Raw genomic sequence first — 8,015 nt, forward strand, 5'->3', positions numbered from 1 at the left:
GGGTATGTAAGAATTAATTTTCTGCTTGTAGGGATTCACAGAACATCCAAATACTCATTATGGACTTGTCTCTCTAACACAAGATATTAACAGAGTGCGAATGGTGAATGAAAGGTACATGACAATTGTTAAAATTATGTGGCTGCAAAAATTAGAGGTTAAAAAAAAGGAATGGATAGGGACTGGGGGAGGAAGAGAAGGAGTTATAATCACCTCTTGGGATTTTTTCTCTGAAATCTCAGAAATCTATTTTATTAATAGTAATACCAATTTTTTAATATTTAAGAAACAAAAATGTTTTAATATAACTCACCACTCTCTGAATGATATTATAACTAATATTTTATTCTACTCAAGACCCCCCCAAAAAGAGAGAAAGAACACTAAACCTTTTTATTTTTTAAAGATTTATTTATTTTTATTGGAAAGTCGTATATATAGAGAGAGAGAGAGGAGGAGAGACAGATAGAAATATCTTCCATCCGATGATTCACTCCCTAAGTGACTGCAATGGCCGTTGCTGTGCTGATCTGAAGCCAGGAGCTAGAAGCTCTATCCAGGTCTCCCACGTGGTGCAGGGTCCCAAAGCTTTGGACCATCCTTGACTGCTTTCCCAGGCCACAAGCAGGGAACTGGATGTGAAACAGGACTGTCGGGATTAGAACTGGTGCCTATGTAGGAAGCAGGCACATTCAAGCAGAGGATTTTAGCCGCTAGGCCACCGTGCCAGGCCTCACTAAACCTTTCTAACATATGTGTTGCTAAAGTCATGTGGCTTGTGAGACCATATGTTATTACTAAGAAGATTTAAATAACTGAGCAGAACAATTTCCAAAACAGGAGGATACGTAGCACAAATTATTAACAGTCCTATCCAGTAAGATTGTGAATTTGGAGGAAAATGCGAGTGTCTCACAAATGACTCCATGTTACGTCACATTCAAAAGAAAAAGTATTTTCATCTTTCTCACGATTCCTTAGCCCACAACACTGTCCACAAATATCCTGGCAGAGGGGAGAGGTAGATTGGCTTGACCCTTATTTGATTTGTGTACTGTACCATCGGGAACAGATAAAACTGAATAATAGATAGCATATGTAGGCCTCAACCAAGCATGTGGATTCTGTTATGTGAAGGTTACAAAATGAATATTAATGTGTTTAGCATAATCAAATCTGGGAACTGCCTTTAGTGGAGCTGTATGATTACAGACTATTCTGAAAGCTAAATCTTGCCATGTTCACGTATTGAAAGGTACCTACCAGTTTTGAGTATTAAATCACACTGGTTTAATTCACAGGAACAAATTTTGTTTTCTTTACACAGAAAGTTTTCCTACTAGCCATGTAATATTTCTAAATCTACAACCGTCTTTGACAGGAAAGCTGGAATGATGTAGAAGGTAGCCACCACTGTGATGGATTATGCCAACTATGATTACCAGTGATTGTTGTAGTGCTTCCCAGAACGGGAAACTGCAAAATCCTGACAGGCAAAAAGTCAACAAATACCCTTTGAGAAAAAAGGACACAGAAAGAATTTTCCAGGAACTTTTGCTACTGAGGATGCATTTGTGATCCTTCAAAACTGCTTCAAATATAAAAAGGACGTTTAAAAAATATTGTTTAAATTTATATTCTTTTTATTGCAAAGTCAGATATACAGAGAGGAGGAGAAAGAGAGAAGAAAATGTTCTATTCATTGATTCACTCCCCAAGTGGCCACAATGGTTGGAGCTGAGCCGATCCGAAGCCAGTAGCCCAGAGGCTCTTCCAGGTCTCCCGTGCATGTGCAGTGGCCCAAGGCTTTGGATCATCCTCGACTGCTTTCCCAGGCCACAAGCAGGGAGCTGGATGGGAAGTGGAGCAGCCGGGATTAGAACCGGCGCCCATATGGGTTCCCTGCGCGTTCAAGGTGAGGACTTTAGCCGCTAGGCCACCGTGCCAGGCCCCGAAATCTTAGCTATTATAAGTCAAGCTGTAATGAGCATGACGATTAAGTAATTCTTCCATGTATATATTCTGTTTCTTTTGGGTAAATTTCTATAATGAATGGCTCCTATGTTGAATGTATGTTCAGCTTTCTGAGGAATTTTCATACTGCCCTCTATAATATACATATAAATTTATATTCATAACACCTGGGTATTAGGGTATTTGCTTTTTCTTTTCAATTTTTGCATGGTAGCCATCCAACCAGAGTGAGATAAGACATCATTTTGGTTTTTAACTGCATTTCCCTGTTAAACAGTGATCTTGAGTTTTTCGTGTGTCTGTTGACCATCTGTATTTCCTCCTTTTGAAAATACTTTTTTATAGCCATTGTCTGTTACTTAAATAAATTGCTAATTTTCTTGTTGAGTTTCTTGAGCTCTTGATAGACACTGAATATTAATCCTTTATCAGATATGTAATTTGAAAATATTTTTTGGCTGCACATGATAGCCTAGTGGCTAAATCCTCATTTCACACATGCCAGTATCTCATGTGTGTGCTAGTTTGTGTTCTGGCTGCTCTACTTCCCATCCAGCTCCATGCTTGTGGCCTGGGGATGGCCCAAGGACGTGGGACCTCGTACCTGTGTGGGTCACCCAGAAGAAGCTCCTGGCCTGGCTCCCAACTTCGGATCAACTAAGCTCCTGCTATTGCGGTTACTTGGGCAGTGAACCAGAAGATGCAAGCTTTTTCCCTCTGCTTCTCCTTCTATTTCAACAAAATAAGGTAAAATAACTCTTAAAAAAAAAAAGAAAATATTTTCTCTCATTCGTTCTATTGCCTCTTTACTTCAGTGAGCTTTCTTCGCCGTGAATAAGCTTCTTCGCTTGATGAAATTCCTTTGGCCTATTTGCTTTTTCTTATTGCCTATGTTTCTGGGGCGATGCCCAGGAATGTTATATATGTGCTGATCTCCATGCAGTGTTTCCTCTGTTTTGTTATGGAATTTGGTGACTTTGGGTCCAGGATATAGATTCCTGGTCTATGTTGAGTTGATCTTTTTTATAGAATGCAAGTTTGTTCTTTTGTGAACAGACTGAACTTTCTCTGCACCATTTGTTGAAGAATCTATTCTTTCTCTAAGAAGATATGTTAGCTCACTTGGTAAATAACAGTTAGTAATTAATACGTAGATTTGTTTCTAGGATCCCTTCTCTCCTCCATTGGCTGACATATTAGTCCTTGTGGTGTGTAAGATGTTTCCATTTTTCCCTCATAGAACTCACATTTCTTAGAAATCTGTATCTGTATGCAAACCTCATAACTTGCCTGGGCTACATTTTTAGAAATGAAATTGATGAATAAGCAAGTACTTGTACTTTAGAATCCAAATCACTTTGGTCAACTCTCACTCGTTAGTGATGTGCATACTTGAATTCAGAGGATAAATAAAATTTACCCATATGTATTACATGTTTCTGCATAATTTAGCTCATTTTCTAAAATGAATCATGTAGGTTTATTCTACATAGGAATTGAAAGGTAAAGGTCAGCATTTATGTACAAGTTATAGGTATGGCTCTCCAGTGTAATCTCAATATTACAATGGTTTTAAGACATGAGAAAACTGGATTTCTCAAAGATTCAGCTTCATCATGTTTATAATGAGGAGAATTTAAAAAAATAAATAAACAAACTCCAGGACCACAGCAACAGTGAACTAATGAGAATTTTTGTAAAGCATTTAGAGCTGTGCTTGGTGCCCACAAAGTGATCAACAGACATTTTTATAACCAATATCACTATGACTTCTATTAATCGTCCTGCTATGTTTGTACCAGCAATGTCAGGACACACTTAAATAACAGATCGATGGAATTAGGACTCCTTATGAAGGACTATACTATTGTAATAAAATAGGGGAAAATCAGTCAAGGGTGGGAATTGAAGGTGGGGGGATCCCAGAAACTATGGAATTACACCATAAAATTTGAAATAATTTGATTTTTTAAAAAGGAAAGACCTATTTTCATAATCTATGTCATGAAAAAAAATTACATTCTTAAGTTTCATCCTTAAATCTCAAAGACATCTAGCAGTATAGCTATTTCTTCTTTAAATAACTAAAATGTCTGTGCATTTCATGTTTAGTGTTGATGTTTCTAAAGTTTTTATGAAAACGCCACTCTTTCTAGATGCACCACTGTTCTGCACTTGATTTTGAGTATCTGATGTCATTATCCACTGGGTCCCTGAAATAATCTAAGATACATTCTTCATCAAGTAAGAGGTGGGTAGCAGTTGAGAGAGTAAACAGCTGGGAAGTACTTCAATTTCAACACTCCTGTTTCAGGTGAACATGTTAAAAGTCTGAAGTAGTATCTCCTGAGCTTCTCGATTAACATTAAACCAAATGATTTTTTTTTAAAAGATTTATTCATTTTATTACAGCCAGATATACAGAGAGGAGGAGAGACAGAGAGGAAGATCTTCCGTCCGATGATTCACTCCCCAAGTGAGCCGCAACGGGCCGATGCGCGCCGATCCGCGCTGATCCGAAGCCGGGAACCTGGAACCTCTTCCGGGTCTCCCACACGGGTGCAGTGTCCCAATGCATTGGGCCGTCCTCGACTGCTTTCCCAGGCCACAAGCAGGGAGCTGGATGAGAAGTGGAGCTGCCGGGATTAGAACCGGCGCCCATATGGGATCCCGGGGCTTTCAAGGCGAGGACTTTAGCCGCTAGGCCACGCCGCCAGGCCCAAACCAAATGATTTTTTACAATTAATTATTCCAGAAATTGCTTATAATTCAAGGCATGATTGGCATTTAGTACCCTTCTTAAAATTTTGATACTGTTTCTAACCATGGCACTGCTAACTTGCTGTTTTTGTTAAATAGATTAATTTAATCAGCAGACAAGAAGTTTTGATTGGTCTTTGTAATTTCAATGCTCAGATTAATCAGCTAAAATCTTTAGGTTGGCTTCTGTAGCGCTCAAGGGGAAAATAGTTGGATCATTTTAAAAATTAAAAATATTTTTCTCATTAAACACATGAAGATGTTAAAACATTGTGCAAAGTGCTCAAGTAAATAGCAGTGATGGATCTATGAATGTGGGACACCAATTTCTCCCAGGGTCACCCCTCTGCCTCTGACTGTCTTCCTTCCCATTGCATTCACTTACCTAAAGTTAGCACTTGAGATAATTATGGAGTAGAACAATTGTCTTTTATGAGATATTTTAATTTCAACTTTTAGGGTAAAAAAAGGTGGAATATCAGTCTCATATTTTAACATATTCTAATATAAGTTTGCTTTTTTTGCAGTAGTTTAAAGACTTTGGTGGTTGAAGGTCACTAATGTTTGATTATTGCTATATCAAAAAAATCCACGCAAGTCCTCTAAACCAAGAGTAATGCAAAATGCAGTGATATTGCTTTGATAATTTGCATAATGCCATGGAAATAGCCTCCCATGAAACATATAAGATTGACTTGGAATTAATATAACTTAAGAAATAAAAGTTATAGACTTTCATGTATTGCTATAATTATTATTAGAATGAATATTGTGCTTTTAAGTCTTTTAAAATACAGATTATAAAAGTAGTACTAATCCACTGCTAAAAATGAATGATACTCATTTTTCTCTCTGCCGTGTGAAGTACACTTCAGAAAACCTCTTTGACCAGCAGAAAAACATATTATCCAATTATAATAAACATACCTGTCCTAGCGCTAAGACAGCAACCTGGCAAATGCAATGTAAGTGTGCTCAGTATTGCATGGAGTTCAAAGGCCAGAGAGCTCCAGTTTATTGGCGGGAAAAAAGATTTATTTTCTCTAAGTGTCACCTAGTGCTTCAATGACTTCAAAGTCAGACCCATTTGCAGTGCTGCAAATGTAAATCGCAGTACTCACATCAAGTGGATTTTCGAGTGAGTTATTCATTTCCATCTGTATTGTATTTATGGGCAGGTCGAGTGCAGATCTGAGTCTGCTTATGAGGAAGATCAAAAATAGCTGCACTCCAATGAAAAGAGTTAGTATAAATGAGGATTTAAGACAACACAGCAGCAAATTACACTGATAAGCTCGGGATGTGTCTCTGCCTCTTAATTTCAGGGCAAACTAATTTCCAAAAATGAAAGGTTGCCTATCTCCATACCGTTATAAAAGTATACCCAGAAATAATGGTTTACAAAAACAAAACTGATAGACATGTATATATAGCCTAAGAAATAAATGGAGGTTTACTTCTACAAATATAATTTGGTTTACTTTGCATCTGTAAAAACTAAGCTTGTTTCCCAAACTTACACTTTTTAGTATATTCTTTTACTCTTCCTATATAACTCTGCTCATCAAAGTTTATACTGACACACACATACATACAAATTCTAGTATACTCACATTTTGGCTAGAGGTTCTTGATTTATTACCCACATTAAACATGTGCATAAATTGTTAGCAGTTGAATCAAACCCTTAAAATCCTTTTTCGTAAGTGAATGCTTTATTTCCCTGAAGTCAACACTGTTGTTTGTTCTGATTCTTATAAAATATTTAACAAGCCTCTCTGATGTCCTTGGGCAAAAATAAATTAATACAGAGAATGAGACCAGTCTCATTAAATCAAGTTCTATGCAGCTTTCTACCTGTTCGTAATTATTGATGGGGAAAAAAAAGCATCTGTATTAAAAAGAAGACACACAGAGATAATTCATCTTTGGGGGGCAGTTAATGTTAAAAATAGGATATATTTAAACTCAAATAATTGACCTCTTATGATTTAGGAACAATTGATGAGGGCATGAGGCGTGCTGAGCAGGAGCTTTCAGCCTTCATCCAGCTTAGGACTGTGTTACAGTCTGCACTGTGAGCAGCTTTGACTGTCTTCCTGAAGTGGTCTACACCAGTGTCTGCTTGGAGCTAATCCTTAGTGAGCTTGACAAAAGGGAAATTGACTTTAAAAATTGCTAACTCAAAAACTCAAATGACCAGAGACCCAAAGGCCTCTTCTTGACTGTGTGTGTGCGTATGTGTGTGTTTATAGTGCACACACACATACATATAGTGTAAGTGTGTATTCTTGTACATGTATATATATATATATATACTCACATACTCAAGAATATATAAGAAAATCTACGAAACATGCTATTATGGCTAGGATGAACACGGTTTTCTCCTCTTTAGGGGGCCTTTGGGATGTGGGCTGAGGGAAACCTCGCTGTCTGATGATGGACGCCACAAGCAGCTTCAGCGCGGGTCACAGGGAGGAATGAGAATGCTGGGGAAGTTCAGGGATGTTCTTAAGAAAAGTACTTCATTGACCGATCAAGGATTACTGAGAAACATTGAAGCAAAGGGAGAAGATTCAATAAGGGTTAACAGCTAGTATTCTCTCCCACCTGCTATTCAATAAACATTCAGTTCACTCCCATTCCAGCACCTCTGTCAGAACAGACAGCCCGAAGCCCACACAGTCAGTACCTTAGCCTCAAAGCCCATCTACCTATGTGAGATGTCACTATCCCTAACAAGTCTAGAGTGGCTCCTTTTGATCTGGATACCGGAAAATGTAAACGCCTAGCTACCTGTTCTAACACATACACAGTAACAGATGTATAGGTACTCAATAAACAAAGATGTGACCGGGCCAGGATAGAGGAGCACACATTTGCAAAGAATAATGGGACATACCTCTCAGCCCATTCAAAGAACCAGGTACCCCGAGTGTCCAGTGAAGGCTCCCTGCCTATATGTATCCGCCCTAGACCAGATCTTTCCCGTTCTCTTTGTATTTGACGCTAAGGCTGCTTGACACTGCAAGACGTCCTCAGCCGCCTCCTTGTGCGCAGAAGCTGGTGTGCACAGAAGCCATTTGCAGCTCCCAGCAGTGCAAGGCTTCGTCAGACCAGGCTTGCGGTTTCTTTGGCAGTGTATTTCTCTCAGATACATTCTTATGTAGAAGAAGCCTCTTGGCTTCTTCTCTGTTAGTTTCCATTTGGCTCCATGTGCCAGCAATCACACCCACACTTTCAGGCACCTACTTCTTCAATCGGCCAGAGCTTTTTGT

This window comes from Ochotona princeps, chromosome 3 (assembly GCF_030435755.1).
Source record: "Ochotona princeps isolate mOchPri1 chromosome 3, mOchPri1.hap1, whole genome shotgun sequence".
Taxonomy (NCBI): Eukaryota; Metazoa; Chordata; class Mammalia; order Lagomorpha; family Ochotonidae; genus Ochotona; species Ochotona princeps.